Genomic DNA, 26429 nt, shown 5'->3' with positions numbered 1-26429 from the left:
TATAATAATAGATAGATAGATAGATAGATAATGTGAAAGGCACTATATAATAGATAGATAGATAGATAGATAATGTGAAAGGCACTATATAATAGATAGATAGATAGATAGATAGATAGATAGATAGATAGATAGATAGATAGATGTGAAAGGCACTATATAATAATAGATAGATAGATAGATAGATAGATAATGTGAAAGGCACTATATAATAGATAGATAGATAGATAGATAGATAGATAGATAGATAGATAGATAGATGAAGCACTATATAATAGATAGATAGATAGATAGATAATGTGAAAGGCACTATATAATAGATAGATAGATAGATAGATATGAAATGCACTATATAATAGATAGATAGATAGATAGATAATGTGAAAGGCACTATATAATAGATAGATAGATAGATAGATAGATAGATAGATAGATAGATAGATAGATAGATAGATAGATAGATAGATGTGAAAGGCACTATATAGATAGATAGATAGATAGATAGATGGGAAAGGCACTATATGATAGATAGATAGATAGATAGATAGATAGATAGATAGATAGATAGATAGATAGATAGATAGATAGATAGATAGATAGATAGATAGATAGATAGATAGATAGATAGATAGTATAAAGACTAGGCAGTTGAGTTTCACACTCTCTAGGCTGGTAGCAGACCTTCATTTTTAACAAGTTTTGAACTTTTAAGGCCTCGCTGTCACTGAGGTGATCAGGTTTGGTTTAGTGACATTAAACACTTTTTATATTCAAACTGAAACAAACCCCACACATACATATTCCAGCCACATGAGCACCTACACACACACACACACACACAAACACACTTTCAGAGCGGCTCTCACAGGAACATAAAGCCTCATTCCTTTAAAGCTACTTTCATTTTTGAAACTCGAAGCCTCTATGGAGGTGTGTGTGTGTGTGTGACGACGGCTCAGTGAGGCTCGAGTATGCAAATCTCTACCTGTTACAAAAGCCGAAGGGCAGCCAATGGATTTACAAGGAAGCAGTGCAGGAAAAAAATCCCCATTGGGCACACACAGCCGGCCGTCCTCCTCTGGAGTGTGTGTTTGTGTGTTTTAAAGCTTGTAATAGTAAATTGTTGAAACACCCGCAACCATTCAGTCCATCCAGCTGGGCTCTGCCTCCATAAACTCAGAGGTGGCCATCAGATCAACACAAACGAGCAGAAAGTTGGAGGGCAGCAGAAAGTGCCGGTGAGTTCAGACTTCTGTTTTCCAAATGCTTGTAGTCTGCTTGGCTGTTTAGCTGTCCTGCTCTGTCCTGTCCTGGCGCTCTCCTCTGTTTCATGTTTATGGTCTTCTCAAATGCTGGCCAGTGTGGCATTGAGGTGGGGTGGGACAAGGCGCACTTGTCTAAGGAAGGAATATGAATAGTTAAAAAATAATAATAAAGTGACACTTGAAGGGACAGTCCAGAAAAAGCACAAAGGGTGCAAGTCTGCCTACATGAACCCCTGTTGAATTTTACGGTTTTATTGATGCATTTAATTTATTTTAGTTTATTTGTTTATTGTATTAGGAAATTATTGTGCATTTCACACATAGGGACTGCCTTATTTGTAATGATGATAAACTAATGTGATGACAGAACGTTATCTGAGTCCAGAAGAAACCCTTAATTAATTGAATGTACATATCTGGTTGTTTTATTTTTAATAAGCCATAATAAACGTGTTGTACACAGAGTGCTAATTACAGTGTGAAGGAGAATTACAGCGGAATTGGAGTCAATTTGTCATCAAAAGATCCGACTCGATCCAGGGGGAGACCTGGCCACATTCTTATTTATTTTCATGTAGCATTTCTTTAGTTAAGTTTACTGCATTTAAAAAATATACAAATAGCAGGTGTGTTTTACACGTACACTGCAGCGCCTCTTTTATATTTATTATAATTCATTTACAAGTTGGACGACTTGATGACAGGAGCCGCTTTCTGCCGGTGAATTCCACGCTTTATGTGTTTATTTCATTGTTTGTTTGTTTTTTTGACTTTCTGAGAAAATTAAAAATTATATGAAGGTTTTACACTTAGCAACGCATTGTTTGTGTCAATCAAAATTAATTTTAAGTTAAGTAACCTCTGGCTTGTTTCTATGGAGATTAAAGTCGTGGTGAAGTAAATGCATTTCTTTATTTTATTGTTTTGAGTCTTTTATTTAATATTTACAAAATCTATCTATCTATCTATCTATCTATCTATCTATCTATCTATCTATCTATCTATCTAATATATAGTGCCTTTCACATCTATCTCTCTATATATAAACTGCTCAAAAACATTAAAGGACCTCATTGAAAACACATGAGATCTCAATGTGAATAAAAATCCTGCTGGCTCTCTCTACTGCTATGGACTGATATGGTGATGTGTGAGGAGCAAAAGGATGGAAATGAAATTGATCAACCGACAGAGAGAGGGCTGAATACAAAGACACCCCGAAAATCAAAGGGAACAAAATGATACAGCGGCAGGCAGGTGAGTCCATTTGGCCGAAATTTTATTGCAGCAACTCCAAATGGTACTCAGAAGTGTTGTATTGGATTGAGGTCAGAAGATTGAGCATGGGGTGGTGGGCGGCCAGTTAATGATATCAATTCCTTCATCCTCTCGCCACATGAGTCTGGGTATTGTCGTGCACCAGGAGGAATCAGCATAGTGTCTGGCAATCGATCCAAGGATTTCATCCCGATACCTAATGGCTGTCAAGGTGCCATTGTCTAGCCTGTAGAGGTCTGTGCTTCTGTCCCTCCATGGATATGCCTCCCCAGACTGACCATCTCTGACCCACCACCAAACCGGTCAGGCTGAACGATGTTACAGGCAGCATAAGGTTCTCCACAGCTTCTCCAGATGTCTGTCAAATGTGCTCAGGGTGAACCTGCTCTCATCTGTGAAAAGCAAAGGGCGCCAGTGGTGGACCTGCCAATTCTGGTATGCTATGGAAAATGCCAATTGAGCTCCATGGTGCACACTAGAGGACATCGTGCCCTCAGGTCACCCTCATGAAGTCTGTTTCTGATTGTTTGCTCAGAGACATTCACACTAGTGGCCTGCCTGCCTGCTGGAGGTCATTTTGTAGGCTCTGCCAGTGCTCATCCTGTTCCTCTTTGCCCAAAGGAGCAGATACCGGTGGGTCCTGCTAATGGGTTAAGGACCTTCTATGAGGGACCCTGTCCAGCTCTCCCAGAAGAACTGCCTGCCTGTCTCCTGGAACCTCCTCCATGCCCTTGAGGCTGTGCTGGGAGACACAGCAAACGTTCTGGCAATGCGACATATTGATGTGCCATCCTGGAGAAGCTGAACTACCTGTGCCAGCTCTGCAGCGTCCAGGTATGGCCTCATGCTGCCAGTAGTGACACTGATCGTAGCCAAATGCAAAACGAGTGACAAAACAGATGAGGAGGGAAAAATGTCAATGGCCTCCCTCCACCTGTTGAAACCATTCATTCCTGTTTTGGGGGTCGTCTCATTGTGGCTCCTCTAGTGCACCAAAGCAGCTGAATCTGATGAACAAGCCCCTCTGCTACTTCACTGGCCAGACCAATAGACCACAAGTGTCACTGACTTGATGACATACTCGGATTATAAAGTGTGCCTTTCATTTTTTTCAGCAGTCTATGTACAGTAGATATATATATATATACTAGACAAAGAGCCCGTTTCGACAACGTAAGCTGAAACGGACACGAGTTTGTGTCAGCAGTGTATGAAGAACAAATGATACGTAACAAAGAAGTTGTTTTGTAATGATTGTAGTCCGCTTTACTCATTACTGTACAGGCTTGTACTGTTAGTTGATGAATTTTCCAGGCCTATAGTATAATATTGAATGATGAATGTTCCAGTACAATATGGAATAGTAATAAGTATAAGCACCATAAACCTGATACAGGTGTATTGAATGAATGCGTAATTGAATCAGAATGCGTAATTAGGCCTCGAGCTGTAGTCGAAATCGCCTTTCAGGCCTCTAGAGCTTTGATCGAAGTCGCCTTTCTCTTTGAATTTTTGCGGCCATAAATCCGCCGCCTGCCGCGATGTTGGAGTTCGATGTCGGTCTCGTAAGGTTTTTCGGGCAGCTGCACAGAAGGCGACTGTGCATTCGGCTTCGGACAGACGTGAGTGAGTGAGTGAGGAAGCAGGTGAATTATGTATTAAGATATATATATATATATATATATATATATATATATATATATATATAGTATATATATCTTGCACTAATAAGCACTGAACAGGGACCTATGGTAACAATTACAGCTCATTTGTATCTAAAAGAGCTGACATTAGACTGCGAGTGTGAGGCCCTTGCTTAATGACATATATTTATTTATTTATTTTACTTTAGTGTATTTCTACATTTACAGTAAGTAATATACAACTGTTTTATGTGAGTATATGTCATAACTGTCATGAACTTAGCTGAGTCAGTAAGAATTAATTTACTGTTAAATAACTTGACAACAAACATAGCCAGGACCGCTGTCTACACAAACACCTACTTGAATTTATATAATAGATAGATAGATATGAAAGGCACTATATAATAGATAGATAGATAGATAGATAGATAGATAGATAGATAGATAGATGGGAAAGGCACTATATAATAGATAGATAGATAGATAGATAGATAGATAGATAGATAGATAGATAGATAGATAGATAGATAGATAGATAGATAGATGGGAAAGGCACTATATAATCGATAGATAGATAGATAGATAGATAGATAGATAGATAGATAGATAGATAGATAGATAGATGGGAAAGGCACTATATAATAGATAGATAGATAGATAGATAGATAGATAGATAGATAGATAGATAGATAGATAGATAGATAGATAGATAGATAAGGCACTATATAATAAATAGATAGATAGATAGATAGATAGATAGATAGATAGATAGATAGATAGATAGATAGATAGATAGATAGATAGATAGATAGATAGATAGGAAAGGCACTATATAATAAATAGATAGATAGATAGATAGATAGATAGATAGATAGATAGATAGATAGATAGATAGATAGATAGATAGATAGATAGATAGATAGATAGATAGATGATGGGAAAGGCACTATATAATAGATAGATAGATAGATAGATAGATAGATAGATAGATAGATAGATAGATAGATAGATAGATAGATAGATGGGAAAGGCACTATATAATAGATAGATAGATAGATAGATAGATAGATAGATAGATAGATAGATAGATAGATAGATAGATGGGAAAGGCACTATATAATAGATAGACAGATAGATAGATAGATGGGAAAGGCACTATATAATAGATAGATAGATAGATAGATAGATAGATAGATAGATAGATAGATAGATAGATAGATAGATAGATAGATAGATAGATAGATAGATAGATGGGAAAGGCACTATATAATAGATAGATAGATAGATAGCTAGATGGGAAAGGCACTATATAATAGATAGATAGATAGATAGATAGATAGATAGATAGATAGATAGATAGATAGATAGATAGATAGATAGATAGATAGGAAAGGCACTATATAATAAATAGATAGATAGATAGATAGATAGATAGATAGATAGATAGATAGATAGATAGATAGATAGATAGATGGGAAAGGCACTATATAATAGATAGACAGATAGATAGATAGATGGGAAAGGCACTATATTATAGATAGATAGATAGATAGATAGATAGATAGATAGATAGATAGATAGATAGATAGATAGATAGTGAAAGGCACTATATGATAGATAGATAGATAGATAGATAGATAGATAGATAGATAGATAGATAGATAGATAGATAGATAGATAGATAGATAGATATGAAAGGCACCATAGGATTGCCCGTATACTCATTTCTTCTGTTTATAACCCTTCATGATGAAATTATTCATTAAGATTTGGACATAGGTGGCACGGTGGCGCAGTGGGCAGCGCTGCTGCCTCGCAGTAAGGTGGGTTCACTTTCCGGGTCCTCCCTATGTGGAGTTTGCATGTTCTCTCCGTGTCTGCGTGAGTTTCCTCCCACAGTCCAAAGACATGCAGGTTAGGTGGATTGGCGATTCTAAATTGTCCCTAGTGTGTGTGTTTGTGTGTGTGTGCGTGCCCTGCGGTGGGCTGGCGCCCTGCCCGGTGTTTGTTTCCTGCCTTGCGCCCTGTGTTGGCTGGGATTGGCTCCAGCGGACCTCCGCTAGTAGTTAGGATATAGTGGGGTTGGATAATGGATGGATGGATTGTTTTGGACATAAGTCTTCTTTTATTGGGAACTTAAAGTGAGGAAAACATAAACATTTAAAAGAGCTTAGAGAGGAGGAACTGTGTCTGACAAAAGCATTCAGACGAATGAGAGGTGAGAGGACTGTGGCCGTGGGCCGTGAACTGGAAATGGTGGAGAGGAGGGCGGGACTTGAAAAAATCTCTTGGAAAAAGTCTCATCTCGTCTCAAGATTTTCTTTTATAATAGAGAGAAATGCAGCATTGTTGATGTTCAGAAGATGTCGCTGTCATACGTTCAAGTGCACTTTATCTAATTTAGGGTCACAAAGAGGCAGAGCCACCCCGGTAGGACTGGGAGAAAGGCAGGAAGAAGCCCCAGGCGATTGCTCACACACTCAACACACACCTTTATAAGTTTCCATTTGAATTTGCCAATCAAGTTAATCTGCTCAGTGCTGAGGATGTGGGAGGAAAAGGCAGGCAGATGCGGGGAGAACATACAAACTGCAAAAAGATAACAATCAGGCGTGGCATTCAAACACACGGCCCTGAATGTGTGTGGCACTGTGCCCTCCACTGATATATATAATGTAGGTTTATGAAAAATGCAGTAAATAAAAACAAGTTATACCAACAGCAATAAAAAATTCAGATAACAGGAGAGGAAGTGAAAATGTGAGCTGACAGTTTATTCAATGAACTTTTTGGCACACAGATGGTACTAATCTTCCTGATATCACCCTCAACGAAAACGGACTCAAGGAATCGCTGCTGTTAGGAATAAGCAAACTGTGAAGGTCTCTGCTGCGGTGGGTTGGTTCCTGCCTTGCACCCTGTGCTGGCTGGTATTGGCTCCAGCAGACCCCTGTGATCCTGTGTTAGGATATAGCGGGTTGGACAATGACTGACTGACTGAAGGTCTCTGCTCCTCGTCTTTCGGTTTCTATACTGTTGTGCTTTACAGGTTAGATTAAAACCAGAGGCGGCCTTCGGGGTGTGCAGGGCCAACCCCACACGTTATGTCAAACGCTGTTACCGGTGTGTTAATGTTAACATACACCTGGTTTTCTCATTACTGTATTCAGCTAAATTTTTGCAAGATAACACACAGACTTTATCAAAGTATAACTGGAGAATATAACTGGGACAGGTGGACCTCAAAAGCAGGGCCTCCTAAGGCACGGGGTCACTCCACTTGCCACCCCGAAACACCACTCCTGATTAAAACATTCCAAATTACAAAACCGTGTTCAAATGAAACTGAGGATTCTGGACCTGACGAGCATAAGGAATGCCAATCATTCTGTCCAGCCCTGGCACCCGCTGCTCCTGTGGACTCTCCAGCTACTTCAAGATGTTTAGAAAATGGAGACCTGAAATACGTGATCGTTTAATTAAAGTCGGCCAAAGACGTAAAAGACAATCCATCTGTCATAAAACACTGGTGTAAAAGTAATAATAACGTGTAATAAAAAGATCAGACGTCATCTATTAATAGCAAACGCGCACACGCAGGCGCTCAAGGCCACCTCAAGCGCGGCCAGCCCAACGGACTTCTCTTCAGCGTGTAAGGCAAAAATCGATACGGATGTGACAAAAAACAAAAAACTTAAAAATTGCACACGCGCAGGGCCGACTTCATCATCTATCTGTGCCCTGTCAGGAACACTACGTCTTGACTGTCACAGATCTCCTCGCGTTCGCGTATCTTTGCGAGTCTTTCCGCTTTTGAATTTAACAGAAATATAACAGTGCGCCTGCGCCAAAATCAGACTGGACGCTGAACTCCACAAGGCTCAGACGTCTTCATAACACCCGCAACGCGGTCTGATCGTTTTCCGCTTCTCCACGTTTCTTTATTTTTTCAGGTTTCTAGTTTTACGTTTTGTTTTCAATGGCGCTGACTTGTTATAAAGCGGGGTTTGGTGGGTTGGATCAGGGGAGTGGTGGTGCGTGTGTGAAGGTGGGTGGTTTACAGCATAGATAATAATTCAACAATAACAATAAAGATAATGATAATAACGATAGCAAGCCTCAAACAGGCGTAAGTATAGAAGGACAGGCGTGGCACGATAAAAAAAAAATAACCATCAAAACGTCAACTACACCTCTCGAAAGAATTGCTAAAGACTGATTTAATTCACTGCGGTGGGTTGGCACCCTGCCCGGGACTGGTTCCCTGCCTTGTGCCCTGTGTTGGCTGGGATTGGCTCCAGCAGACCCCCGTGACCCTGTGTTCGGATTCAGCGGGTTGGAAAATGGATGGATGGATGGATGATTTAATTCAAATTGGAATCGTCTCTCAACTGGGCATACATTTGCGGTTTTTGTTGTTCACAACCATTTATGAAACTTGGTACGCTGGAAAAATAAATACATTAAAATTTTTAAAAACAAAACTCCATAGTCCGTCCGTCCATCCGTCCCTCTCTCTCTCTCTCTCTCGCTCGCTCTGTTTTTCTCTCTCTCTCTCTCTTTCTTGCTCGCTCGCCCGCTCTCTGAAGTCGTGCGATGATTGGATAGTTATAGTCCATTATTTACATACGCGATGATAAAATATTGGAATGACGACATTTTGCCTAAAGAAAGGCCCTGAGTTGCCTGGAGAGCTTTCATATTGTAATCTTTTTAGTTAGTCAATAAAAGGGGTCATTCTGCTTGACTTCTCACTACATTCATAATGGCTAGCACCTTACAACACCCTAGCGCTACAGGAATTATGGGTAAATGTATCAAACTATAATGATTTTATTTTAGTTCCATGGACTTTTGAGAAGATATTCTCTTCTGCTTTCGGCTGCTCCCATCAGGAGTTCCCACAGCGGATCATCTGTTGTCCGCATATTGATTTGGCAAAATTTTACACCAGATGCCCTTCCTGACGTAACCCTCCCCATTTATCCGGGCTTGGGACCGGCACGAAGAGACACACTGGTTTGTGCATCCCCCTGTGGCTGGGTTTGAGAAATTATTAAGTTTTTAAATTTGATTAAACAATCCTCTTTAATAAAACCCCTGTGTGCGTCCAGTGTCTGTGTGTGTGTGTGTCTTCTGGTGAAGTGCGCATGCGCGGGGCATGGTGAGACGCTTCAAAGGCCGCCTGACGCGTCACACAAGACAGAGAGGGCGGGACCTATAAAATATCGCGTGGCCGATCCAATCGGATTTCGGTAAATGAGGTAAGACTTAAAACAGAAAACACGAAAAATCCAATCGGGTACTGAGACGCGGAGACCAGCTTCCCCATTGTTGTGCAAGTGTTCACTCTGAGGATGTCAGATTTGCGATTATGAAGCTTGGCCCGGTAAAGTGTAAAGTAAAAGTAGATTTATTTTTGCACACATTACATCAGTTGCTGGGGAGAATCTGCTGATTGTCCACTGTTGTGACAGAGAATTAAACGCATATTACGGACAGCAAAGCCAGTATTACTGTCAGAGAAAATTACAGGCATTTTACAGAAAAAAATTTAATGAGGTAAAAGGTCCCTTGCCATTTAATACAGACTGTACCTACTAATGTTTATGGACTACTGTTCTAGCGCCCGTTATTGTAACGGGCTTAATGTCTAGTATTTAATAAATTGTTTATGTTTGTGGTGCTGCATTGGTAGGAATACAATGAAACTATCAACGTCATGGTAAGGCACCAGGCATAGGCTTAGAAAGACTCGCTTTTACGATATGTAGTGACGTTTGAAAATGTAACTTTTTTTTTTTAATAAGTTGATGCATTCACTTTGTGTTTAGAAAACATTAAAAGACTTAAGGTAATTCAAATAAATGTTGTTGTATATAATTAAAGTAACTGTATACTTTATAGGGTTGTGGGCAGTCCCTGTCAGTGATGGGCAGGTGGCACCGCCTCTTGGGGAACCACCCACAAAACACAAGGCACATAATAAGGCTTGTAGTGGAAAAAAAGAACAATGCATACAATTAACAAATAAAAATAAAAGAACTCAAAAATTAACAAAAAGGACATAAGGAACAGATAGATAGATAGATAGATAGATAGATAGATAGATAGATAGATAGATAGATAGATAGATAGATAGATAGATAGATACTGTATGTGAAAGGCACTATATAACAGATAGATAGATAGATAGATAGATAGATATGTGAAAGGCACTATAAAATAGATAGATAGATAGATAGATAGATAGATAGATAGATAGATAGATAGATAGATAGATAGATAGATAGATAGATAGATAGATAGATAGATAGATATGTGAAAGGCACTATAAAATAGATAGATAGATAGATAGATAGATAGATAGATAGATAGATAGATAGATAGATAGATAGATAGATAGATACTGTATGTGAAAGGCACTATATAATAGATAGATAGATATGTGAAAGGCACTATAAAATAGATAGATAGATAGATAGATAGATAGATAGATAGATAGATAGATAGATAGATAGATAGATAGATAGATAGATAGATATGTGAAAGGCACTATATAATAGATAGATAGATAGATAGATAGATAGATAGATAGATAGATAGATAGATAGATAGATAGATAGATAGATAGATAGATAGATATGTGAAAGGCACTATATAATAGATAGATAGATAGATAGATAGATAGATAGATAGATAGATAGATAGATAGATAGATAGATAGATAGATAGATAGATAGATAGATATATGTGAAAGGCACTATATAATAGATAGATAGATAGATAGATAGATAGATAGATAGATAGATAGATAGATAGATAGATAGATAGATAGATAGATAGATAGATAGATAGATAGGCACTATATCATAGATAGACAGATAGATAGATAGATAAATAGAATGTGAAAGGCACTATATAATAGATAGATAGATAGATAGATAGATAGATAGATAGATAGATAGATAGATAGATAGATAGATAGATAGATAGATAGATAGATAGATAGATAGATAGATAGATAGATAGACAACACAATCTAAGCAGAACCCCGTTGGCTCATCCCCAGATGAGAATTCTAAACCTGATCTCGTAATTCACTGCGTACTCGTGAGTCCACTCAGTCTCTCTTTTAAGCAGAATTAAGCAACTGCTGCCTTCTTTTGTTCATTTTGACGCTTACCCTTTTATTGAACATAACATTACAGACAAAACTTTCTCTCTGCTTTCCCTCCCCATTGTTCAGAAGGTGTTTACTTTTGGTATTATTTTTTTTGGCTATTTTGCAATCCCTGCTGCTCACAAAGAGGTGCATGAGACGTGGCATTTCTTTTTACAAGGCATTCTTATGGCGGGATCTGATTGCTTAACAGCGTTGGCACCTAATTGTACTTGTAGGTAAATGCACGTCTATACACAGTGAGATCTCCTGTTAATTTTTCAATAATGTATATTTTATTATAAAAATGTAAGCCACTTGTTGTAATCATCTGTTATCTGTAATTCAAAATATTTTAAAGACTTATTGTTCCCTGTGTTAAATAAAGTGCAACACTGAGTTAGACATCCAAGCCGACAGGTTGGTATGTGTGAAAGGCACAATATAATAGAAAGACAATATTGTAAAAGGCACCATATGACAGAGACCTAGAAATGAAAGGCGCTATATCATAGATAGCTTGATAGATAGGCAGATAGATGTTCATTTTAAACAGATCTTTATTTATAGTTACAGTATATTACAATTACAGTAATTAACAGACCTCACTCTGTAACATATATAAAAGTTTCAGGCTTTTCTACTCACATTTTACTACTAGACATTCATTTTGTATAAAGCACCACATAAATACAATAGGTCTTTGTGATCATACGTGAATTAAAAACTAATAAGTGCTTATTTCAAGCAGTCATAGCCATTAACAACACTAGTAACTCTTAACTGTATTTTAAAATCAGTTTAATGGTATCTTCATAAATAAGGTATCAATTTCAATCACAAACATGAACATATCTTAGTGCATCTAAACCTTTCACTGGGAGTGTAAATATCATGGCCTGTATACAGTATTTAACATATTCCTATGATACATTGAAGGACCATAGAGGAAAAAAGGTTGAGAACCTTGGACTACTAGGGTTTATCCAAATTGGATTACGTGATATCAGCTACTTGTGCTCTGTACTTGTAATATTTCTATTGTACTATCGTATTGTATTGAGGATTACTTGCGTTCTCTTCTGTGTATTGTCTTGTATTGACCCCCCTTCTTTTTGACACCCACTGCACTCTCACCCTACCTGAAAAGGGGTCTCTGTTTGAATTGCCTTTCCCAAGGTTTCTTCCCTTTTTCCCTACAAGGGAGTTTTTCCTTGTCTTCTTAGAGAGTCAAGGCTGAGGGGCTGTCAAGAGGCAGGGCCTGTTAAAGCTCATTGTGGCACACCTTGTGTGATTTTGGGATATGCAAAAATAAATTGTATTGTATTGTATTGTATTGTATTGTATTGTATTGTATTGTATTGTATTCACAAACTTGTAACTGCCTTGTATAACACTAGCATTTTTTTTTCTCATGCCAGTTCTTGTATTGCACTGTGTTTATCAGTTCTATAGTACAGCAATCTAATTTGTTAGAAAATACGTGGAGGCAGCGCTATTACAGTCAAGTAATCCCTGCTAGACCTTAAAACTTTAGGGACTTTCAAAGTTAGACTGGATATTTCTTTAGAAGAATTAAGTAGCTAGGACTGGCACCCTAATAATAATAATAATAATCAAACTGTAGCATAGAAGACATAGACATGGCAAAATAAAATTAAAAGATCAAAACAGCAAGACTGCGGTGGGTTGGCACCCTGCCCAGGATCGTTTCCTGCCTTGTGCCCTGTGTTGGCTGGGATTGGCTCCAGCAGACCCCCCGTGACCCTGTGATCGGATTCAGCGGGTTGGAAAATGGATGGATGGAAAACAGCAAGAGGACTGCAGCTCTTCAAAGCAATGCTTGAGGCTGATTCTATCAAAACTATAAGCATCTCCCTAACGAGCTGAAATTAAAACCTTTGCAGTGGTTCTCCATATTCAGTCTGTCACTAGAAAAACTCAATGAGTTCATGTATTGATTAGGTAGTAATATTGCATTATTTGTATACACTAGAGGGCAGCACCTAAAAATTATAAGTAAAAATTCATTGCAATTTGTGATTATATTAAGTTTTTCAGTTTATTTTATTGACATGTAAATGTTACAGAGCTGCCTGGGTGAGATTATAATTACTCTGTCACCATCACTGTAAGGTGCATGTTTGGCTGGAAGTTTAAATGGAGACATATAGAATTCTTAATTATTGACTTGAATAAGTCTCGAAATATTTCTCCCACTTAAAAACTTTGTCGAGATGAACAGAATCAAATTTCTAGGACTTAATTATTGTTCAAATGAAGTGAAAATATAGTTAGATGAAAATATGTGTTTCTTTCTTAAAAAATGTTAAATACAATAAATAAATAAAATAAAATCAGCCTCGCTAATACATCCCTGTTTTTCCTTGTTTTCTAATTGACACCCCTAAAGAGCACATTTTTCGGAGTCAGTCTTCTAAACAGACGTTGCTATAACTAATCAGCCGTCCCTCTCAACATTCTTAAATTGTAAATTTGCCATTTTAAACCCTTACTTCGCTCCCCCTCATGTGTCTCTAGGTTTCTATGTACAGGTCCGGTATTGAGAATTTCACACAAAGCACAAATTTACAAGGACAAGTAAAGTGCCTGAGCTGGCACAGGGGGGTAGAGTGTGGTGACAAGATCTCAGCTAAAATACAATTCTAGGTTTTACAAATTACTAAATACAGAATTAGTACACAAAAGAAACAGATTTCTTTAAACACAGAGAAAACAAAGTAGAAACTCATTAACAGAAATGGAAACAACAATATCTTTTCCATGAATTAATTGTTGGACTATGGCTAGTTGATAATTGAGGAAAGGGAATAAAAAAAGTCCAGTCAGCCACTTCAATGGGGAAAATAACCCTGTGTTGTTTGGGTGGTCCCTGGGCTACTAGAACAGACATAGTCAGAGTCCTGAAGACTGGTCCTCCTATAGTAGGGTCTGTGCTGGCCATCCAGTCTGATGAAGGAATCTTTCCATCTGATGACTCGAAGGGCTCCTGGAAGCTCAAATCACTTTTCTATGGGCAGGAGAAGAGCTTGTCAATAGAGCAGTGGCACCAAGTGCTACATCAGGGTTTGAAGAAGAGAAACAGAATAGCGCAGGATTCATAACGGTTTATAAGCATTCTATGAGGGGTTACCCAAAAATAACCAGAATTGAAAAAAATTGTTTTAATAATTTTTACTTACTGAAACTTTAGTCTCCTTCAAAGTCCTCTCCATGTCCCCAACGGTTTCCCCACTGGTGGAAACATTTTTAGAATTGCTGAAGAGGAACATTGTCCAAGGCCTGCAGCGATTTTTCTTTAACTTCCTCTGCGGTACAAAAACGATTTCCTTCGAGTTCTTTGTTCACAAGAAAAAGATGCACGGAGCAAGATCAAATGACATTTCCTCTCATTTGAAAAATCGAAAAGCACTCGTAGACCTGTGTTTTACTTAAAGCTTCCTCTTTAAAAGCAGTTTCAAGTATCACAACAGTCTCAGCAGCTGTTTTCCCTTAGAGAAAACAACATTCAACGCAGACTCGCTGTTCTTTATGATCACCCATATGAATTTGAATTTGTTGCAGGCATCAAGTTCAAAATGAGTGAAGATTTGCAAAACAGCAATAATGTTTATCAGTTTGAACATTCGATATCCTGTCTTCGTAGTGTATTCAATTGAATATAGGTTGAAAAGGATTTGCAAACCATTGCATTCTGTTTTTATTTACGTTTTACACAACGTCCCAACTTCATTGGAATTGGGGTTGTAGATATGAAATCGGAATTAAGCTAGCATGTCAGGTTTTTCAAATACACATTATTGACGTTTTGACAATTTTGAATACAATATAATATATCAACACGATATCTAGAGTTTGGACTCTGTCCCACCAACATTGTTTTGATGTGTTTATTCTGAAAACAAACCAGTAGACGATACCAGAAACACGTTAAAGTATATTTATGTCAATTTACCTCAATATAAAAGTGAGGTCAATGTGCCCAAAAATGTCAGAGGCACTCGCTTTTGCACTTGTACTGCACATCCATCTCTCTTTGCATGAACCAACGGTAGTCACCCATCATGCTCAGAGTGATTTTTTCCCCAATATTAGTTTTCTATCACCTTTATATCTTGATGAAATCTTTCCCCATACTCATCTCTGACATCGCCCAGATTTGGTGGAAAAAAGTCGCAATGAGAATGTCAAAAATGCATCGTCAGTGATCTTCTGGCTCCCATAAGCTGATACGCTTTCAGCAGGTTCTCCACAAGCTCTGCATTATTCTCTGCTCTGTGACTGCCAAGAACATTCTGGACAACCTGCACGAACGAGGGTGCTGATTCAGTGGGCTTCAGTTTCCTTTTGAACTCATCGTCAAGCATCAGTTCACGGATTTCAGGAACAACAAAAACACCTTCCTTCATTTTATCTTCACGTTTCTCGAGACCAAACTTTTTTCTTAAATGCATTGCCGTTTCCGTCCATCGCCTTGACAGAATTTTCAAAGTAACGGTGAAACTAACAAACAAAATGTCCTGAAATGCAATGTTATGTTTAACAGTAGAACCTCAAACTACTGCACCGTCATGTCTGAGGTGTGTCATTATGCTTTAAAGCAGTGGTTCTCAAAGTCAGTCCTGGGGGCCCACTCTGGCTTCAGGTTTTTGCTTCAACCAAATTCATAATCAGTGAGCAACTGCTAACACTGATCTCAATTAATTAGCTGTTTTTATCTCTTCACTTATTCTATATTAAGAAAGCACAGAGGCATGATTTTTACATTTATTATAAAACATTTAAAAATATTTCCATTTTGCTATAGATTTAAATGCTTAACCCACTTTTGTTGCTTTTTTATACTTTGCCCTTTCTCTGTGCAGTTGTCTTATTAATGACAATTAAAAACTAGAAGAGCAGACACCCAGGAAAAGGACACTGATTCATGAAAGGCTGCAACTACTTTAGTATTATCCATCCATTTTCCAACCCGCTGAATCCAAACACAGGGTCACGGGGGTCTGCTGGAGCCAATCCCAGCCAACACAGGGCACAAGGCAGGGTACTTTAGTATTAGACCCACTAATTATAAAACAATGGATTAATTAAACAATTAGAACACCTGGAAAAATAGAGCGAACATCAAGATGAAAATATTGTTAAAAACAAAAAAAAAAATACATTATTCCCATATAACTGCTTAGTACATTTTAATATATATATATATTTTTTTACCAAACTTAGTTTTCTAAATTCCATATTGTTCCCAAAACACTGAATCTGGGAAATAACAGTTCACTTAACTAGCCCGGGATTCCAATTAAAAACAGCAGCGGGTTGAAAGAAAAACCCACAGCCACAGGGGGTCCCCAGGACCGACATTGAGAACCCCTGCTTTAGAGTCATATACAGTGCATCCGGAAAGTATTCCCAGCGCATCACTTTTTCCACATTTTGTTATGTTACAGCCTTATTCCAAAATAGATTAAATTCATTTTTTCCTCAGAATTCTACACACAACACCCCATAATGACAACGTGAAAAAAGTTTACTTGTGGTTTTTGCAAATTTATTAAAAATAAAAAAAACTGAGAAATCCCATGTCCATAAGTATTCACAGCCTTTGCTCAATACTTTGTCGATGCACCTTTGGCAGCAATTACAACCTCAAGTCTTTTTGAATATGATGCCACAAGCTTGGCACACCTATCCTTGGCCAGTTTCGCCCATTCCTCTTTGCAGCACCTCTCAAGTTCCATCAGGTTGGATGGGAAGCATCGGTGCACAGCCATTTTAAGATCTCTCCAGAGATGTTCAATCAGATTCAAGTCTGGGTTATGGCTGGGCCACTCAAGGACATTCACAGAGTTGTCCTGAAGCCACTCCTTTGATATCTTGGCTGTGTGCTTAGGGTCGTTGTCCTGCTGAAAGATGAACCGTTGCCCCAGTCTGAGGTCAAGTGTGCTCTGGAGCAGGTTTTCATCCAGGATGTCTCTGAACATTGCTGCAGTCATCTTTCCCTTTATCCTGACTAGTCTCCCAGTTCCTGCCACTGAAAAACATCCCCACAGCATGATGCTGCCACCACCATGCTTCACTGTAGGGATGGTATTGGCCTGGTGATGAGCGGTGCCTGGTTTCCTCCAAACTTGACGCCTGGAATTCACACCAAAGAGTTCAATCTTTGTCTCATCAGACCAGAGAATTTTCTTTCTCATGGTCTGAGAGTCCTTCAGGTGCCTTTTGGCAAACTCCAGGCGGGCTGCCACGTGCCTTTTACTAAGGAGTGGCTTCCATCTGGTCAGTCTACCATACAGACCTGATTGGTGGATTGCTGCAGAGATGGTTGTCCTTCTGGAAGGTTCTCCTCTCTCCACAGAGGACCTCTGGAGCTCTGACAGAGTGACCATTGGGTTCTTGGTCACCCCCCTGACTAAGGCCTTTCTCCCCCGATTGCTCAGTTTAGATGGCCAGCCAGCTCTAGGAAGAGTCCTGGTGGTTTTGAACTTCTGCCACTTACGGATGATGGAGGCCACTGTGCTCATTGGGACCTTCAAAACAGCAGAAATTTTTCTGTAACATTCCCCAGATTTGTGCCTCGAGACAATCCTGTCTCGGAGGTCTACAAACAATTCCTTTGACTTCATGCTTGGTTTGTGCTCTGACATGAACTGTCAACTGTGGGACCTTCTATAGACAGGTGTGTGCCTTTCTAAATCATGTCCAGTCAACTGAATTTACCACAGGTGGACTCCAATGAAGCTGCAGGAACATCTCAAGGATGATCAGGGGAAACAGGATGGACCTGAGCTCAATTTCGAGCTTCATGGCAAAGGCTGTGAATACTTATGTACATGGGATTTCTCAATTTTTTTATTTTTAATGAATTTGCAAAAATCTCAAGTAAACTTTTTTCACGTTGTCATTATGGGGTGTTGTGTGCAGAATTCTGAGGAAAAAAATGAATTTAATCCATTTTGGAATAAGGCTGTAACATAACAAAATGTGGAAACAGTGATGCGCTGTGAATACTTTCCGGATGCACTGTAACAACAACAACATTTATTTCTATAGCACATTTTCATACAAAAAAGTAGCTCAAAGTGCTTTACATAATGAAGAAAAGAAAAATAAAAGACAAAGTAAGAAATTCAAATAAGACAACATTAGTTAACATAGAATAGGAGTAAGGTCCGATGGCCAGGGAGGACAGAAAAAAACAAAAAAAAACTCCAGACGGCTGGAGAAAAAATAAAATCTGCAGGGGTTCCAGGCCACGAGACCACCCAGTCCCCACTGGGCATTCTACCTAACATAAATGAAATAGTCCTCTTTGTAATTAGGGTTCTCACGGAAGGACTTGATGATGTTGGTCATGTAGACTTCTGGCTTTTAATCCATCATTGTTGGAACATCATGGTGCTTTGATTAGGTGGTGGTGGCACAAGCCGCCGCCACCACAAAGAAACCGGAACAAGAAACAGAAGAGAGAGTAGGGGTTAGTACAGATTTTAGAGCCACCATGAATAGTTATTATAATGAATTGGATATACAGAGTATCAGGATTAAATTAAAGTGAAGTTATGAGAAGGCCATGTTAAAGTAATGTGTTTTCAGCAGTTTTTTAAAGTGCTCCACTGTATTAGCCTGGCGAATTCCTATTGACAGGCTATTCCAGATTTTAGGTGCATAACAGGAGAAGGCCACCTCACCACTTCTTTTAAGTTTTGCTCTTGGAATTCTAAGGAGACACTCAGTTGAGGATCTGAGGTTGCGATTTGGAATATAAGACGTCAGACATTCCGATATATAAGATGGGGCGAGATTATTTAAGGCTTTATAAACCATAAGTAGAATTTTAAAGTCAATCCTGAATGACACAGGTAACCAGTGTAGTGACATCAAAACTGGAGAAATGTGTTCGGATTTTCTTTTCCTGGTTAGGATTCTAGCAGCTGCATTCTGCACTAGTTGCAAACGATTGATGTCTTTTTTTGGGTAGTCCTGAGAGGAGTGCGTTACAGTAATCTAGTCAACTTAAAACAAAACCATGAACTAATATCTCAGCATCTTTCAATGATATAAGAGGTCTAACTTTTGCTATATTTCTTAAGTGAAAAAATACTGTCCTAGTTATCTGATTAATATGCGATTTAAAATTCAGATTACAGTCAGCAGTTACCCCTAAGCTTTTTACCTCCCTCTTGACTTATATAAGACTTGGTAATTAGTAACAAATATTTTTTTGCTAATTAAAAATTAGTAATTTTTAAAAAAACGTAATAATGACAAGGTAAACAACTCACAGTTGTTAGTAACGTGTGGCGAATTCTTTTCATCTCAATGGCATCCCTAGTGGAATTACCGGTATTTAATAAAATGGTTATCCGCCTTTACTGTCCAGTCACCCTAGTTGTTCAAGACCTGGAACATCATAACTATAAAACGGGACATGCTGCTAGACGAAACCTGTTAAAGTAAAGGTGAAAGACTCCCAGGAGCAAAATGCTTGTTGACCAGCGTACAGCATGAATGTTGTAGCAGTCAACGAGCCAGTGACGAGTTGTGTGTTGTTACGCTTCTGACCTTGTCCATAAATGGCTTCAGAAGCTTCAGTCTAGGAAAGTCCTTCCTCCGGGAGACGAGTGTTCTGTGACATTTCAATAGAAGGCCCACCCTTTTCAGATACAACGATGCCAACACACTCGTAATGTTCACGTTCAATGCAACACATTATTTAGGAAAGACAACAAACAACTTCTTCACATCGCTGTCGCTAGCTAATAGACTGCTGCAACGTTCACAAAACACTTTCAATTCTCTCCATGATCTGACACTGCTGCCATTATTTGTTCAGAAATGGCTGCATATATCAAGCTTATGTCATATTGGGGTAATTATAAAGGCACTGATAATGATGGCACGGTGGCGCAGTGGTAACGCTGCTGCCTTGCAGTAAGGAGACCCGTCTGGGTTCGCTTCCCGGGTCCTCCCTGCATGGAGTTTGCATGTTCTCCCTGTGTCTGCATGGGTTTCCTCCCACAGTCCAAAGACATGCAGGTTAGATGCATTGGCGATCCTAAATTGTGTTTGGTGTGTGTGTGTGCCCTGTGGTGGGCTGGCACCCTGCCCGAGGTTTGTTCCTGCCCTGTGCTGGCGTGAGATTTGCTCCAGCAGACCCCCATGACCCTGTGGTTTGGATACTGACTGATAAATGATTTGTCTTTTTAGTGCTGACTGATACAAGTGTCATACATTTGCACCGACTGTTACAGACTCGGATCAAATGCATGTTTTTATTATATCCATTTATGCATGAAAGTGTTTTGTGGACATTGCAGCTCTATGGCATTTCCAAAGAATGTGGACCCTTTTCAGAAATAAAGATGCCAAGACACTCGAAACGTTCACGTTCAATGCAACTCTTTATTTAGATAAGACAACTTCTTCATATCTCTGTCGCTGGCTAATAGACTTCTGCTGAAATCCTGGCACTTCCAGGCAGGTGGCGCAAGTGCATTGAGAAGGGTGGAGGCGACATTGAGAGATGATAGCATCAGTTTTTTGAAGGTTTGTTCCATTTTCTAATAAATCCCATTTCCTAACTTTAGCTTGATTCCCCCTCATATATATATTGTGGTACCCGGCTGGGGTTCATGCCCGGCCGGGATGCCCAGGAGGACCGGAGGAGGGCTTGTGCCTCCTTCAGAACACGAGGGGGGGGGTCCACCCTGGTTGCTTTGGGGGCCACGGGTACAGAGCTTGGAAGCTCTACCCTGTAGGGACCCGTGGTCACCGTCAGGGGGCGTCCCGATGCCTTGGGAGCCCTGGACCTCAGCACTTCCACCACACCCGGAAGTGCTGGGGGGAAGAGGATTGGGGACACCCAGAGGACTTCTGGATACACCGCCAGAGCTAAAGCCACACAGGGGTGTGGCTACAGAAGCTCCTTGGGATGCACCTGGAGGCCATCCGGAGTGTATAAAAGGGGCCGCCTCCCTCCAGTCATGGGCAAGAGTTGGGTGGAAGTGGATGAAGCTTGCTGGAGAGGAGTGGAGGCTGACCAGAGACTGTGAGAAGGCATTGTGTTGTGGCCAAGGACTTGAGGGGTGATTGGTGCTGCGGCACTGGGCTTGTGCACTTGAACCTTGTATATAGTGTATAATAAACGTGTGTGTGGTGAAATCAACATGTCTACCTGTCTGTGTTATATATATACTAGCTGTCCACCGTGACTCTGCCCACGTAGTACTGAAACAGGACAGTGAGGAGGCCCCGCCCAGCTCCCTACACCTGACATCACTCCTCCCCCTCCCCTCGGCCTGCTGTCTCTATCTCAGATTAGCACGAATAGATTTCTCCTGAAAGCAAACTATGATTCTTGGCGCGATGAGAGAAGTCACAAAATCAAACGGAATGTTCAAGCAAATTCTAGAAAAAAACCTGATCTAAATCTGTTAAGTAGTTCTCTTGTTTGCTTGCTAAGCAGAGGTAAAGGTACACACCCCGAGGCTGGCGCGTGAGTGAGGAGGTATCCCTCGGCCCGCTGTGTGTCTCTCGTATTCGCGCAAGTAAATCGGTACCGCAAAATCAACCGGAATGTTCAAGCAAATTCTAGAAAAAAACCCGATCTAAATCCGTTAAGTAGTTCTTTTGTTCGCTTGCTAAGCAGAGGTAAAGGTACACACCCTGAGGCTGGCGTGTGAGTGAGGGGGTATCCCTCGGCCCGCTGTGTGTCTCTCGTATTCGCGCAAGTAAATCGGTACCGCAAAATCAACCGGAATGTTCAAGCAAATTAGAAATAGCTAAATATAATCTAAATCTGTTAAGTAGTTGTCTCGTGAAAAGCAGACAGACATACTGACAGACAGACAGATGTTGGATTTTACATATACAGGTATCTATATACTGTATATCTATATATATATATATATATATATAAAAGGCAAAGCCCTCACTGACTCCTCACTAATTCTCTCACTTTCCATACAGGTGGGAAGCTAAAATTTCGCATGCTCATTCCTTGCAGTGTACTTACAAAAATTAGGCATGTTTCATGTCCTATTGCAACACCCAAGGGGGAGAAACGGGTGTACCCCCTAAACTATATACAGTGGAACCTCGAGATACGAGTTTAATTCGTTCCAGCACTGAGCTCGTATAGCGAATTTCTCGTATCTAGAACAAACTTCCCCATTGAAAATAATGGAAATCCAGTTAATCTGTTCAGCACCCCCAAAAATATCAACATAAAAATCAATTTTCCTAACAAATAACACTGATCTATACATAGTAATAAAAGGCAAAGCCCTCACTGACTCACTGACTGACTGACTGACTGACTGACTGACTGACTGACTGACTGACTCATCACTAATTCTCGAACTTTCCGTGTAGGTGGAAGGCTGAAATTTGGCAGGCTCATTCCTTACAGCTTACTTACAAAAGATAGGCAGGTTTCATTTCGAAATTCTACGCGTAATGGTCATAACTGGAACCTGCTTTTTGTCCATATACTCTAATGGAGGAGGCGGAGTCACGTATCACGTCATCACGCCTCCTACGTAATCACGTGAACTGAAAACAAGGAAGAGATTTACAGCACGAGTCAAACGCGGGAACGAAGGTAAATGACGTTAATTTTTGACTGTCTTTTAATACTGTGTAAGCATACATATTAACACATGTGCAATTAAACGTGTGCATTTACGGGGTGATTTCTCAGCCTTAAAAGCTCGCCTTTTACTAAAAAGGTAAATGCAAAAACTATTTTCAATCATTCTATGATCTGCTTCTCACAACTGAAGGCACCGTGGCTGATGGTAAATGACGTTAATTTTTGAGTGTCTTTTAATACTGTGTAAGCATACATATTAACACATGTGCAATTAAACGTGTGCATTTACGGGGTGATTTCTCAGGCTTAAAAGCTCGCCTTTTACTAAAAAGGTAAATGCAAAACTATTTTCAATCATTCTATGATCTGCTTCTCACAACTGAAGGCACCGTGGCTGATGTTACGTCACTTGCTGTCCAACCATAAGCGTTACCTAGTAGGTAACCAGACACTAACTTCACTCCCTTTCGGGAATTGAACCTCTGAGGTTTTCTTTTGTTCTTAATTAAAATTTAAAAGCAATACTTCACCGCTGCTAAGCCCCTCTAGCGCTGACGTCCGAGGTTCGATTACCGTAAGCAAGTGCAGTGAGTGTGTAATTACATTCACGGCATTCGTAGTCTGATTCACAATCTGATTGTATGGGTGGTTACCTACCAGGTAACGCTTACACTTGGCCACCAAGTCAGGTCGAAGTGATCACTCGAGTAAAGGCAGCTTCACAAAAAAACTGATCCTTAACAAACTGTTATTAGTATATTTTCCCTCAATTTAAAAACGTTTTATTTTCTTCTTAATAAAAATTTAAAAGCGGTACTTCGCCGGTGCGAAGCGCGTGGATTTGACCGACTGACACATACAGACATATTCATGAGTGCAGGTACTTCGGAAAGAAAGCACCGTGTAAACCTAAAGTTTAAATTAAGTTCATAGACCTACAAAAGGTTGCCATTCATTTGAGGCAAGATTGCTTTTCTTCTGTACAACTACACGTTGCATTCTCAAGAGTGTGCTTGCACGGCTTCGGATATATATATATATATATATATATATATATATATATATATATATATATATATATATATATATATATATATATGTATATCTATATATAAATATGTAAGCTTATAAGTACTGCCCTTACTTCTCTTTAAGAAAGGAAGATGTAATGATACTTGATTTAAACGATTCCATGTCTTCCTGGGTTTGCGTAGCTTATTGTCAATATCTTTACACCTGTTTTTAAGACTTATTTACTGAAACGGGCTTTCACGAAAAAAGTTAGGGCTTTGCTACAGGATACACCCTCCACAAGTTAAGCAAGTAAAAATAAAATATATATTTATGTTTAATTTAAACCTTTTAAGTTCGTATGCATAGCCCCATTTGGCTGTTTAATTTTTTTTTTTCTTTCTTCAGTAATATTTAATCTCCTTAAAGAAAAACAACATGTTCATTTTACTTTTTTTGTATCTCTTTAGTAATATTTTAGTGTAAAAGGATAACCAGTATTTAAACCTTTTATGTTACTTTATACATTTATTTTACACAATGTTGAAAAATTAATAAGAAAGCTACATATTTTGGCAGCTGCTGCTTTCATTTTCAATGAAATGAAAAAAGCTCTCCAAGAGAAAACGTCAATGAAGAAGAAACAGTTTGCACTATCTAAAAAGGAGAAACCCTCATTTATAAAGGTTTGCTGCAGATGACTTAACTGAAAATAAATGAATAGTTCCTATGTGTATAATACATATTTATCTATTTTACTTATGCCTTTATTCCACCAACTTACAACATCTGAGGTACAATTTGTTACATTACTTTGGTTTTTTGCAGCACAGGCACCTGAAGTGACTTCCTCAGGGTCACACAGTGGTGTCAGTACCAGGATTTGAACTGACAAGCTCCGAGTTTACTGAAATATTACTGAAGAAAGAAAAAAAAAAACAAAAACGGGCAAATGGGGCTATGCATACAGATGTCCATCCGTCCATTATCCAACCTGCCATATCCTAAATACAGGAGCCAATAAGTAGATATGTATATATACAGTATATTTATATATATATATATATATATATATATATATATATATATATATATGTATGTCTATATATATATATATATATGTAGATATGTAAATTTGTATATGTATATATATGTTTATGTGGATGTGTATATGTGTATATACGTATGTATATGTAGATATGTATATATATATGTATATGTATATATATATGTTTATGTGTGTGTGTGTGTGTATATTATATATATATATATATATATCAGTAACACTCATAACAATGACAACACAATTACATTGACAATCATGTTACGTTATTTTTAAAATGTTTCCTTTTTTTTTTCATAACCTCTTTAACACACTACTTCTCCACTGCGAAGCGCGGGTATTTTGCTATAAATAATATATACTTTATTATTATTTATATAATATTTTTTTATATTCCAAAAAAGACCTGTTTCATCACAATTAAACACTTGCTGGGGAATAGACACTAGTTATAAATTGTTGGAACTCTGGCCCAAATTTATCAGCAGCAGCTGTATCAGAGCTGGCAGCCTCCCCATGTCGCAGAACACTGTGAATACCGGTTCTCTTTTTAAATTTTTCAAACCATCCATGGCTTGCCTTAAATGCCTCCTCATCTTCAGCCGACGTACCTGGTGTTTTTCGGAGAAGGTCCAAGTACAGCTTCTTAGCCTTAGCGCAAGTGATAGCTTCCGACACCGAATTGTCTTTTAACTGCTTCTCGTTAATCCACACCAACAACAGCTTCTCAACATCTTCTAGGAGTTTTGGACGGTGCTTGGAAGTCACGGTAACTCCTTTGGCCACATCAAGTTTCTTAATTTCTTCCTTCTTCTTCAGAATAGTGCAGATCGTCGATGTCGAACGGCCGTAAGTCTTCACCAGTTCCGTCACTCTTACACCACGCTCATGTTTATCTATGATTTCTTTCTTAATTTCAACGGCCATGGCTTCCTTTTTTTTCTTTGCAGCACTATCTGAGGCAACAATCTTCTTGAGAGGCATCGTGGAATAATTATTTTCACGTTAAATGCAAAAAAAACAATGAAATCACAAGCGCACAAACGCGTAGATCCTCACGCTGCGGGAGAACAAGGAACACTGAGTGAGCTGACGGACGGGCAGCTTCAGCTTGGGTGAATCCCCGAGTCGAGGCGGATCGGGAAACGCGTCACGTATACGCACAGCCTGGCTCGTGGCTCGTTATGCGAGCCAATGCTCGTATTTAGATCCGAATTTTTTCGCTCATACTTTCCTCGTATCTTGAATTTCTCGTATACAGAGCTTTTCGTATCTCGAGGTTCCACTGTATATGGATAGGGGAAACCAGTCCTTCACTATTTCTGCGACTTCCAATATACGTAGGAAGCCCAAATTTCCCATGCTCATCCTTTACACTGTACTT

General features: G+C 39.1%; 1 protein-coding gene across 1 annotated transcript in view; it reads left to right on the top strand.

Moving 5' to 3' along the window:
* Nucleotides 1–1141: 1141 nt before the first annotated feature.
* Nucleotides 1142–26429, top strand: part of ehf (ets homologous factor) — a 213049-nt gene continuing 187761 nt past the window's right edge. Inside the window, exon 1 of the mRNA XM_051923632.1 lies at nt 1142–1238. The gene's annotated coding sequence lies outside the window, so the exon portion shown is untranslated. The remainder of the gene's footprint in view (nt 1239–26429) is intronic.

The sequence above is a fragment of the Erpetoichthys calabaricus genome, chromosome 2 (assembly GCF_900747795.2).
Source record: "Erpetoichthys calabaricus chromosome 2, fErpCal1.3, whole genome shotgun sequence".
In the NCBI taxonomy this organism is placed as follows: Eukaryota; Metazoa; Chordata; class Cladistia; order Polypteriformes; family Polypteridae; genus Erpetoichthys; species Erpetoichthys calabaricus.
The sequence above is the reverse complement of the archived record's forward strand: the minus strand, read 5'-3'. Positions and strand labels throughout refer to the sequence as shown.